Below are 13252 nucleotides of genomic sequence, written 5' to 3'. Positions count from 1 at the left end.
TCTGATTCCCAAACTGAAGTTTAATCCCCAAACCATGCAGAATGCTGGATAAAAGCGCCCTACTGATGCCGTTCTCCAAAGCTATTCCATCTCTGACTGTAATTTCCTGACCTGTTCCCACATCAAGAGGAATTTCCGTTACCTTCATGCTGACTCCCGCTCCTACACAGGCAAATGACTGAGTTCTTTTCCCTCCCTGTCCTCCTTTCACGCAGTCTCAGTAACCAGTGTGCTCCAAAAAGACTGCTTTCATAGTATTTTTGCTAGATTCTGCCCACACAGCAAGACAGACAGACCAACAGCCACACAACATGCAGCACATACAGGGTCTGCTCTATCCAGGGTAAAAAGGGTTGGGGGCCCAACATCACCACGCCCCCTAGCAGTGTGGTTTTAATCACCAGGGAAGAACCCAGAGAACTCCCCATGAGGCCATCTCAGCTGTGATGCAGCAGAAAATGCCCCTTAACCACAGACCCCCTCAAAGACCTCTGATTCCTTTAAATGCTGGAGCCACTTCAATACTGCACAAGCAGTGGCCCTCATTCTTTCCCCTCTCCCCCCAAGTCAGTCTTTTACGCTACATTTACAATATGAACTGGCATTTGAAAACATCAGTCTCCTCATTAAATGTTAAGATGATCACTGGAGAAAAATATGAAAAGCCCCAGCATGACATCTTTGGCTTAGTGCTCATCTATCATTCCTTTCAAATGTTTGTGTTCAGTTACAGGATAGAGAACCTCCAGGTTATGTTTCTTGCAAATGCTTTCCCATCTTGCATTGTCCCGCTACAATACCTACAGCTCCATGCAGAAACAGCATCTCAATACGTTTTTAATGGCAAATGTGGGGTTTTTTTGTTTGCTTGTTTGTTAAATCAAGTCAAGTCATGGATTATATTAACAAGATTCGTTTTCATTTCCAGTTACTCTTCAAATTATTAATATTATTCCCTGCAAATAGATGGAGTATTTGTGGCTCGCAATGCACACTGACAAAAGTTTATTAGGACAAGGTATACAAAGCCTTGTTGCCAAAAAAAAATAAACAAACAAAACAAGATTAAAAAAAAATAGGGAAACTTCTCTGGGCAGTAGAAAATAGAGCATCCACTTCTGAAATGCTTTCCCCCTTTTTTTCCTTTCTTTTTATTCCTTTTTTTTTCTTTCACTTTTTTCCCCATTTTTTACCTAATAAAGTCCCTGATGTGTATTTTCTTAATCCTCATTTTTGACAGACAATTGAAACAGGAATCTTCTTAAGTGAAGTTAGAAACATCCTCTTTAATAGCAAATACAAAGATAATTAAACACAAGAGAAATTTAGGGAATAGCAGGGTGTTAACCAGAGTGCAGCCCTCAGGCAGCTGACCTTGTATTACATGGGCCTGGGATGCCCCACAAGCTAGCTTCAAACCCTCGTTGCACCCTGTGTTTTCCAGGTGAACTTGCTCAAGTCTCCTCCCTCCATTTCTCCAGTTATATATGGTGCCTGGAACATTTCACAGTTAAATGCTGAACCAAAACAATGAGTATTTTGCAGTTTGACACACTGTATTAAAAGACCAGCTAAGAAAAATCCGGCAAAAGAAAAGGAAAAATGTCAAAAGCAAACAAAAAAACAATAAAACCCCATCTCAACAGAAATGGGGGCACAAGAGAAATAGTTACTTGGAAGTGAACCTTGAGGAGGGCGGGAGGGAAGTCTGTCTGATTTTCTTTGGATGCAGCCAGGCAGGAAATCATTGAGGTGGGTTAAAATACCTTTCTTGTACATGCTTTACAAAGAATTTCCTCTGATTACCAGAGTAAATTTGCTTTCACATCAATCTTTATAAATCACAGCTGTGGTGCTTTATTTCCTCTCTCCCTTCTCCTTATTTTCATCTATTAATAGGTCTGCAGGTACCCACGCATCAATTAAAAATAGGCATATATACTTATTCTATATATAAACACTTCCACTTTGCAAACATGTTCTCTACGTAACATAGCCCTGGTCCTGAACTGTATCATTTGCACTTGTACTGCTGAGACCACAGCACAACCCTCCCATCCCTGTTCTGAGCCCAGGATGCCTGAGTCCACAGAACACCATGCACAGGGAGAGAGACACAAATATCAAGGGCGTAATTCAATTAACAGCCGTCTAACCACTGCAGTCTCTGGAAGCACCAGAATGACAGAAGCATCATCCTATGCAATATTCCCTGTTTATTTTATCGGTGGTTTGTTTTTTGCAGGGGAGGTTGTTTCACTTTTTTTAATTAATTCTTCTTTCCCAGTACAGGGAAAGGAGGGTAAGACATATGAAGGAACTTAAATATAATGTAGAGCTATATAGTTTTGCATTTTCAAACTACAGAAGTCTCTAGAAATAATTTTAATCAGGTATTTTAAGCCACCAGTGTGGTCAGCATCGCTTTCCAAATGCCATTCTTCAATTCTGGAATCTAGCATGAGAAGGAAGGAAGAGGTTTATCTTTCCAGTTCAAAACACACCACACTCTTTTCTTCCTTTGATTTAAAGGAGAATCACGAAAATCTTAGTTCTTGTCACATCTTATCTTCCCCAAGGCTGTCACCTCCCCACTGAATACACATCTCAGTCCTCAGATCCTAATTTATTGTGCTTCCCAGACTTCTATGGAAGGTGGAATGCTCCAGCTCTGGACTATACTGCCCCAGCCTACTGACATTCATCCAGCTGAGAAACTCTTCTTCATCTGAGACATTTTTTAAAAAAACCTTCTCACAGTCAAAGCAGCTGCTTTATTTCTGTGACGAGCAGTGTTCACTAGAGAGTTCTTTAAGAGGATTTAACACAAATTTTATAAAGGGCTTTTACTACAGGTCATAGTACATGTACTTAGTTCTTAACAAGGCAGGTAAGTTTTGAAAACGAGACTCCTTGTTCAGAAAGATACCTGAGGGCACCTGACGTATTCCTAATGACTGTCAAAGCATTCAGAGGTATCCTCTGGGAATTATTATATCAGGAAGGAAGGAAGGAAGGAAGAGAGGGAGGGAGGGAGGGAGGAATGGAGGGGGAGATGAGAGGAGAGGAGAGGAGAGGAGAGCTGATATGGGGGGGAGGAGAGGAGAGGAGAGGAGAGGAGAGGAGAGGAGAGGAGAAACAAAGATAGAGGGAGAAAGAAAAAAGAAAAAAAGATAAAAGAGAGAGAAAAAAGAAACAACTCAATATGGAGTGACAAGCACATAAAAAAGCAACCATGCAAGAACTGCTGGGTGTGGTGGAGGGGTGTCACACCTCGAACATGCCGTACTTGATCTGAACACATCCCCAGGCCTTTCCTCGCATGAAAGCTCTCCCCAAACTACAGCTCTCCTACCTGACGTAAGCGGGGACAGAAAGGCCTGGCCCTTGTTGCTTTGTCACGTCCTTCAGATTTCCGTCTCTTACCCAGCTCCCAGCCACTCCATCTCACTCACACCGCACAGCGCTCTGCTGCCAGCCACAGAGGCACTGAGCTAACAAGCAAGCTTCATAAATCAACCTGTAGCTCGGCCAAAACAAAGAGCAGTGAGAAGCCTACCTGGGACCCAAAGCTCCCATTGAAAGGAAAGAAAAAAGAAAAGTAAACAAAACTCTGCCACCAATCACAACTTGATAATGCAAACCAAACAGCATAGCAGCTCCCGAATCAAGGAAGGGTAAAGCAGCAGAGGCAAGAAATTCTCTGTTTATTTTCTGGGAACATTGGCCCAAGAAAAAACAAGCATCCAGATCCGCGTGGAAGAATATCCAAAAGTCTATTTTAAAAGTGCCTCTCGTGTATGCATATGAAATTTCCCTTGTTGAAGTACTTCACTACCATTACTGCTAGAAAGGCTTTCCCAACATCCAAACCAATCCTCCTTTGTTACAAAATAAGCAGGATGAAAAAGAAGTCAGCTACCAGCAGATGCAGAGCACACTATTCTTTTCTGGTATCTTCTGACATATGAGAAAAGATCTGGGTTTTGTTTGTAGCCACGTCCTCCCTTTCCAGTCCCCTCAAAGAATGTTGTTTGTATATACAAACCAGGGAGGAGCTGTCAAGTACGAGAAGAATTCAGGGGGAACTCTGGACTTCCAGCAGACACCGAATGTGATGTGTTTGGCCTCTGTGGCAGGCAAGGGGAGAGACAGAAACATGTTTCCCTTCAAAATAAGTTTGATTCAAATTCCTCTACTGGCTCATTTTGCTGAGCTTCATGCTAACCAGTCTCAAGCAAGTCATGCATTTGAAGGACGTAAGGTTAGATGTGACAAATGAGGAATATGGCACTGATTCTTCAGCTCACTTACTGTGGTATTTTGATTGCCCCAACGATGGCTAACAAGATACAGCTCAATCAAGGAGAGTTCAGCTTCCCTGAAACCTAAAGAAAAGCAATGCAACCCTTCAACTTGGAGCAGCTCAATATTAAAACAGAGCTCACAACTTCAGTGCCACACCTCTCACCCCTGCATCTGGGCCAACAAGAACTCTAACTTCTACAGCTTTTCCACAGCCATGTTTAATATGAAATCTCACATGAGATGTGTCTATCCACAGGTTCATTCTTACTGCTCAGCAAGTTCAGCAGTTGAACACAAGATAAGGCCAGAAATATGTAGGGATTCCTAAAGATGAGGAGAACAGTAAAAATGCTACATAAAATCAGCAGAGGGGAGCATCAATTCAACATTTGATATTAAACATCAAAGGAGCAACAGATTTCAATACTGGCAGCTTTATTTGGGAGCATCTGACAAAACAACTTAAAACCTGGCCTGACAAAATGTGTTTTCCTGTAGCATTGCTCCTTTCCAACGTGACACAAAAAAAGCAAAAACAGAAGTAGAAGACAGGTGGTGATGACATTTCAGAATTTTTACCAACAGTTAATGAAGAAGAACTATGCCATCTTAGGATCCCGAAGAACATCATGGCAAGTGCTGCCATCATGGGAGCACAGCCCTGGGACTTTGGATATGAACCTCCGACATCTGCAGATATCAGTCTCACCTATGGTGGGGCAAAGATGTACACCTCATACTGTCAGCAGATGAGGGAAAAAGGCCAAATAATAGTCCATGGGAGCTGTCTCTCCAGGTCCATAAGCAACAACTCATGGAGAAGATTTTTATAAAATACAAATTATTTTCTCATCCAGACAGGGATTCCTTCCTGTTTTCTTCTTACTTTTGCTATTGCTTTTTTTCCTCTGAAAGGGTTATAACCTCATGGTAAATGCTAAGAGAACTAAAATCTATATGCATTTAAGATGTAATAGTAAAGACAGAGTAAGATCTTGCTCATAAGCCAGCCCTGAAAGATACTTTTTTGCTTCCTATTTCAAATCAGTATGTCCTCACATCAGGAGAGAGTTTGGCATACTGTTCTCACTGGGAAAAACAATACACATATGGAAGAAGCACAAGATGCTCACTGGCACATGGATCACTTAAAGATCTAAAACAAAATGTCTTGACTAATTATAGGCCTAGCTCATTAAAGAAATAATTTAAAGGAAACCAGGAATTGTTTCAATTACATATGGAACAAGAATTGGGAAGAAATATTGTCCAGAATATTAGAAACCATTTCCACAATGAAAATCTCTACCCACATGCAAAGAACACATTCAGCTATTTTGTTTATAACAGATTTTTGCCTGAATGTACTATGTATTATAGTAAAAATTGAGATTAATATTTTAAGTAGAAACCCCACTGCAGCTACATAGGACAAGCCCACGTAGCTCAGCATGCACCAAGCATCACAGGCATTCACAGGCCAGTATCAAAACCACTGGGAGGAAACTTTCAGCTGACTGCTGGCATTGGGTTGGCTCTCCTTTTACTGCACACGCATTTCAACATTCACCACACATCAGGCTGAATGAATTAAAGGCTGAATGAGAATTTCTTTCCAGCAGGGCATAGAGGGACTTGCACTGTCAACAGCAAACGTGAAATAAGCGTGCTGTGTGCCACTTTTCTTGGAAATCTTGGTACCAGTGGCAGGGGAGGCGGTGAGGGTCCCAGAGCTAAAGACTGGTTAAAATGAGTACATACACAGGATGGAATAAACACACAATGCTCAGCTGAGTCCCAAAGTGACAAAACTGGAACTACCTACTCTAAGGTTTGTAACCACAAAACCCACTATGAACAGATGAACCTCCACTATGAAATTCAGATTCTTTTCTCAGCTCTTGAAGAGTCAGCGTAAGCTCAGATCCAAACACCAAAGAACTGAATTATGATTTCCCATCCACGATGCAGTTTCTTGCCAGCCATCACATTCTGTAGCTGAACAATATTACTCCCTTGTAAATTGCCTTAATTATGAGAGCAACATACAACATCTTGGGACATTTGGTGGAAGATCTCACAGCAAGGCTACCGTTAAATCTTTGCTGAGAAACAAAAAAATACATCTGTTTTTCATTGTCTTTGAAATATTTAACTGATTTGTGCATTACCAAAGTGAAAATTAATTTTATTCTACTGTGAGAAAGTTAGGGAAAAGTGGAAGTTTTCAGTAATCTTTAAAAGGAGGAAAAAAATGCATCAAGATTAGGCCAGACAAAGAACCAGTTCCCACAAAAGGCATGATGGAGCTGTGCCAAATGCTTCTAAGAACAGAGCATTTTTTGGTTGGTCTTTTGGAGCCAAATTTCTTATGCCTTCATTCTGTCTTTTATGGGTATTAATAAGATTTCCACATAAATCTGTCTCTACTTAGTCATCTTCACCACTGTCAGATTATAGAGTCTTTCATCAGGAACAACTGCCAACAAAAATGTTTCTGATGTCACAGGAGCCGTGCTATCGCTTCAGCCATCACTCAGAACAAACAGTCCCAAAAAGGTGAAAGGCCACTACTGTGTATGGAAAGGACTAAAAAAGTGCAGTGTTAAAATCAAGAGATTCCTTAAAGATGAGGAGAGGTGAAATAAGAGTGGTAATCAACTGAATACATTTCTTGATTTGGTGCTAGCAAATGGGAAACTTTCAAACATCTTTCTCAAATGAATATACATTAAGTCAGACATCCCATAGTACTTGGAAATTATACCTGTGGCTTTCTGAAAGTGCTTTTTTTTTTTTCTTTTTCTTCTATTTATTTATAAACTCTTCACACTCACATCAAATATTATAACTGGAGCATATCTGTCATCACTGTATGGAAGTTTCCTACAAGGCACCAAAGAATGCTTGCATTCAAGCCTTTGCATTTCTTACAGCAAGATAACTTGCCCCTTGAAATCAGAGATAATCACCTCCTTACATTCAGACTCAAAGACGGATTTCTCTGGCTCAGCAAACAAACAAATAAAAAAAAATTAGACACTCTAGAATCTTGTTGAAAGGAAAGCAGTGAGATGAGCTAAGGAAAAGCTATCACCAGGCAAGATGGTAATGTTTTGTGGGCAGCAGTCACACTCTGAAGCAAGTCTAACTAAGCTTCATTACACACAGAAGGAGAACTGAGTGTCCAAAACCCACCCTTCACTTCTTTGTCCTGTCTTTGATGTAGGGGAATAGGATTCAGATTTCCTGGACTAGAAGACAGAGAATAAGGAAGGAGCACTCAGCCCATCAATGGCAATTATTCCTAGCTTAAAACGCAACACTCATCACCATCTCAGAAGAGTGGCACTAAGCAAGCTGTTAACTCAGAGCATGTGGGTATCAATGCCATGGGATTTCTCCTACAGTTATTTTTTACTAAACAACCACTTGAAAAAATTCATACACCTAAGAGTTTGGATATGCCAAATTTTGTTTAAAGACATCTGAAACTGCAAATTCATTCCAAGGACAGCATATGACACAATTACGCTTACAAACCCTGATGCACCATTTCAGATTACAGTACACTCAGACCACAAGAGAAAGAAATAAAATTTCTGCACTATTAAGTTTCTGACTGAAGTTCTCTCCTCCTTACCCTGCTATTGTGAATGTTTGAAATGATCTGATTAATTATTTTATCTCAGTTCTAAACTCCTACCCAAATAAAAGACTTATAAGCCCCTAAGTCAAATTCTGAGAAGTAAATGTCATGGTTATAAAGGAAGCTGGCTTGACACAGTTCCCAATAGCTGAGGATTCAGGGTGTTGGGTTTTGTTTTGTTTTTTTTTTACTTCTGTTTTAAGTGCATATCAGTAAATTTTATAATACACTGACTTCAGTGTTTGTTTTATTTTTTTTAAAATCAGTGTTCCTCATAATTATATTACGAACAGACAATATATAGAAACAAATCAGAACATGAAACAAATATGCACATTTGAAGTTGCAGGCTCCTTTCCGTTAAGGAGCAGCACTAATTCACGGCCAAGAATTTTATCACTTCTGATCAGAGTTTTACTGCGATCCCCAAAAGAATAATAAATTCTAAAGATCTAAACAAGACAGCTCATCCAGACACGAATATAGAATTTCAAATTCTGACTTTCCTGAAAGCCTGCTCAAACCGCAGATCACAGCCTCAAGTCAGGACATTTTAAGGTTAATCTTAGGGATATCCTCTCTTTTCTATAAAAAAAAAAAAATACTAAAGGAAAAGAAAAATCTAGATTCAAGGATGATGAGAGCTAAAACACTGGGACAAAAAAACAATGAATCTGCCTCATGGTCAGTTCTGTCCCCACATCTGTCCCTTCCATCTAACCATAAGAAGAACATCCCACGTTTTGGGACTAGATTGATTCAGCAGGCACATGAGAAAAGAAATGTGAAATAAAGATTGGATAGATTTAAGGGAAGGAGATTAACAATCTTTCTTTACCACTTCACTTGAAAAACTTTGTTTTTGCCATCTCTCTCTCACCACATCACACGTACCCAGAAAGCTCGGTTCGGATGTCCTAAATTTCAGCTAAGCCCCAGTGCTGAGTATTTCCTATTAGCTGGCTCTGACTCCAAAGGTGCCTTGCCAAGAGGAAACAACAGGCTTGGATCCTCAAGTGGAATTTAAGCTTGACTATGTGCTGAAGTGCTGGCACCCCGACCCATCAAATTGTTGCACTATTATCACATGCTCCTTTATTACACTGCTCGACACAAAGACTGCAAGCTCAGTAAGAATGACCATGTTGTTTTCTGCAACCCAGGAGGCAGTTTTCAATATCAGCGCGACACAGACAATATTTCAATTTGCCACTGAGCGGTTTCTCAGGGCAGTCTGCAGCAAGGCCTGGACACAGCCAGCACTATCCAAAACAAAGCAATCTAGCTGCATAGCCCCAGTTCTACACCTGCCTACTCCTGAGTGTTATGCAAACAAGAAAGCTCTGCATATCACAGCAGAGAACTTTCACTGGGAAGAGTAAGGTTCCCCTTCCATCCTCATCCCCTATCTAATTCCTGAGCTGAGTCCTCTTCACCACTCAGCTCCTCACAGACACATGGGAAACACAGCACCAAATCCCCCAATAAAAAATTGTTTATTCATTTGAGCTTTTTATGAAATCAGTAGACAATTAGGACTGCATTTAAGAATGAACCATGCATATGAATTAAGCTTAAAATAAAAGCCAGTAATGGAGTAAGAATTACATTGCCACGTTTCGCCTCCTAAAGAATTTACAAATCGACAGAAACACAGTGAATCTCTGGGAATAAAGTCTACAGAGGTGGCATTTCTGCCACTCATTTTTCAGAGTTGTCTTAATAAATAACGAATGCTAATCGGTTGACAGCTGCTTTGAAACTAGTTATGCTGCAGCAGTAATATATTCATTATACAGAACAGAACAAGTTTTGCCAGCTGAAGATCATCATTCTTATCTGCAAAAATTTAAGTCTCCTATTTATTTCAACTGCTCTTATCGCACTTCTGACCAGGCAGAGCTCCATGCTGAACAAGCTCCCATTTATGCCCATGAGAACATCGCTGGTTCTGGCAGCACACACAGCTTATCAGCTGCTCACGTCTAGCCAGCTCTCAGTCCCACGTCACGGCCAAAATTAGCGGTAAGCCAGGCTAGGTACCAAAGGCACCATATAAAGCAAGCACCTAGTGCCAGGCGCCTCTACAACTGAGCTGCAGCACCAAGTTCAGCTGTCATATTGGAATGTATGCACTTAGAGCACGTAAGTATACATGCACTTATCGAAGTGCACCACTAAAGTGCTCAACAGCAAAAAAGGAAAAATTTACCAAGTTGGGGGAAAAAAAAGACCAACATTAAAACTATCGAAAGTCAGGCAGTGATTACACAGGGTGAGGTACTGAAAAACATGCCTGCCTATGAAATCAGAACTCACTGTTAAGTATCTCGGAAAATGGTGTCATATGTAACTCAATCTACAAGACTGTACTCTCAAAGACAAACAAACGGTCCCATCCCTCCATGATACCATAACAACTGCTCTTGGGAAACACCAGGAGAAAAAATGACCAAAATGACCCCATGATCATCCCATTTCTAATTTGAATGTGTACTACTCTGAGAAGCGGGGGAAGGGTCTGCAGCACAAGTCTTATGAGGAGAGGCTGAAGGAACTGGAATTGTTCAGTCTGGAGAAGAGGAGGAGACTCAGGGGAGATTTAATTGCTCTCTACAACTACCTGAAAGAAGGTTGCAGTGAGCTGGGGATCATCTTCTCCCAGGTAACAGCAGTAGCATGAGACAGAATGGCCTCATGTTGTGCCAGGGGACATTCAGGCTGGATTTTAGGAAAGGATTTCTTCTCAGAAAGAGTGGTGATACATTAGAACAGGCTGCTCATGCAGGTGGTGCAGTCACTGCCCCTGAAGGTTTATCCACAACAAGCGTGGATGTGGCACTGAGAAACTAGGCTAGTGGGCATGGTAGTGGTAGGTTGTTGGTGAGACTAGATAATCTTAGAGGTCTTTTCCAACCTTAATGATTCTGTGTTTCTGTGATTCCATATATATACACACACCTGCACATGAATATGTACATATAAAGGTATGATTTATAAATATGCATGGCCGTGCACACACTTACAAAAACAGACCACAAGATCTCAGGTGACAATCCAAGAAGCATAACCAACAGTCACTTTGAATTTCACTCTTTAAGAAGACAAAATGAGTAGATATTTACAAAAAAAAAAACAAAAAATACCAAAAACCTATCTGCAGCTCTCTGTTTGGAAACACATCATCACCCTCACTGATGATGCAACTGAAAGGATAACCTGCTCTTCTGCTAGGACAGGGCACCCCTCAATTTCCACTGAAGTTAGTGGAGGCAGGGAGGGTATTACCAGTAGATACTACAAAGGGAAAATAAATATAAAGCATTTTTAGCAAAACGTACCTTCCATAATCCAAAATTTAAAATATTCCTGAACAGTCTCCAAGTTTCCATTAGGAGTTAAAGGTGTTCACTGTCTCACATGAGAGAGACACAGAGCTACAGCTCCACATTGTTGCAACCACATTTGCAGATTGAAACATCCAATTTGTCATCTTACAATTATAAATCCACCTAAACACAATGAAATTCCTTATCAGTGCAAAATACAACAATCATGCATTTTCAATAGCCACCCGTTGTTAACATTGCCAGTAAAACTGAAGAGAAATGCATCTTAGAACTTCACCAACATCTACCACTTTCTGCTGCTCACCTGATGAGTGTCAGGGCAAGGATTTCAGTATCCCCAACACAGAAATGGCTCTACCAGGCTATGATAAGAAAAAACAAAATTCTCCTACTAAAAGTTCTAGAAGCTCTGCAGTAACGGAGGGATAACATAAAAGATGTGATTGTGCAGCCCTTTTGGATCTGCCCTTCTGCAGAGATTTACACCTTTCTAGCTGATATCTGAAGTGACATTTAATAGACAAAAACAGATGAGATATTGTTTTATTCTTCAGGCTGTGCAAAGCTTGGGCCAGTCTATCTGGATTAGAAGTAGAAAAAACAATGCTCAGATGCAACTTCTCAGCTGCTACCTCACCCTTCACATGTTCCTTCTTTCCCTGCTGGTCAGATACACAAACACAATGCTCCTGAGGGTCTCTCTGCAGACTGCCATCCCAGAGAGATCACTGCTGCTGCATTTTAAGGTCAATTTGAGATTTGTATTTTTGCTGAAAATCTCTACTTGCATATAACATAGGTTACAATATACATTAATGTTCTTCCTGTTCTCCACGACATTGATCACAAACATCCCTTGGTTTATTTAAAACTATACCAAAAGCAAGTGCAAGAGACAAGCAGAAGTGTCTGTTCTTCGGGGTGACGTAAGTTCTGGTTCTTGCTGGTGCCACAGGTGCAGCTGTCCTGCTGGAACCCGTAAATGCAGGAACTCAAAACATGGTTAACCTTTGGCATTCAAACACTCACACCTTTCCATATGGATTTCATTTCACAAGCAAGCTTGTGAACAAACAGCAGCTAGAAGGATGCCATTCAGAATAGATGACATTCAGTTTTAAAGTTGTTACATCATTTCCCTACAATTTCGACACTTTTACACGAGGGAAACTGGAGGTTATTCCAATACACAGGTTTAGTTAAACCAAAAGAAGAAAACAACAGAAATCCAACAGCTATAAGTGAATTGATCCTCAGAAAAGAACAAATTCTTAACCATCTAATAGTTAACCAAAGGTTAACCATTTTTTTTAGTTACTGCACTTAAATATAGAGACTTTCATATATATATATATATATACATAAATGTATTTGTCTATGTGTATATAGATATCTATAAATAGATAGGTTGTTAAGACACACACACAGTTTCCCAGTGCTCAGTGCTGCCATCTGACACAAAGTCTTTTTCCAGGTGGGTTTCAGAAGCAACAATGCAGTTTCACAGCCAAACTCACACAACCAATATCCTTCCTGCAGGCTCTATTTCCCCATCTATTTGGCAGCACTGTAGGGTGGCACCAGGACCACGGGGCATGCAGCAGTGAGAAAAGACTGGAGTGATAACGCTGTCCCATCAGCATCTCTTAGCACAGTGTTTTCCATTTTATTTGTTAATAAATATCTATACAAAGAATAGAGAGATGCATAAAGCAATGGTGATATTTCAAAATAGTTTTTTGCAGATTCTTCGCAGCCTTTCTGCACCGGGGTTTCCAGTTACTCACATGGCTTGTAAGACAACTTCCAAAAGCCTAAAAGTTTCAAAGACTTCCAAAAAAAAGGAGACAGAAAATTTAAAAAAAAAAAAAAGAAAAAAGAAAGAAAAAGAAAAAAAAATCGAAAAGCAGTTATAGTCACGTGGATACGTGGGGGGAAAAGATGG

At 40.4% G+C, this 13252-nt stretch overlaps 1 protein-coding gene across 1 annotated transcript in view; it reads right to left on the bottom strand.

Annotated features, from left to right (window-relative positions):
• The window catches only part of PDE3A (phosphodiesterase 3A), a 237261-nt gene that overhangs the window by 219187 nt on the left and 4822 nt on the right, over window positions 1-13252 (bottom strand). The gene's annotated exons all lie outside the window — the stretch shown is intronic.

The sequence above is a fragment of the Centrocercus urophasianus genome, unplaced genomic scaffold, assembly GCF_019232065.1.
Source record: "Centrocercus urophasianus isolate 14NV4802_14NV808 unplaced genomic scaffold, USGS_Curo_1.0 seq_5, whole genome shotgun sequence".
NCBI lineage: Eukaryota > Metazoa > Chordata > Aves > Galliformes > Phasianidae > Centrocercus > Centrocercus urophasianus.
This window is presented reverse-complemented; position numbering and strand designations above follow the sequence as displayed.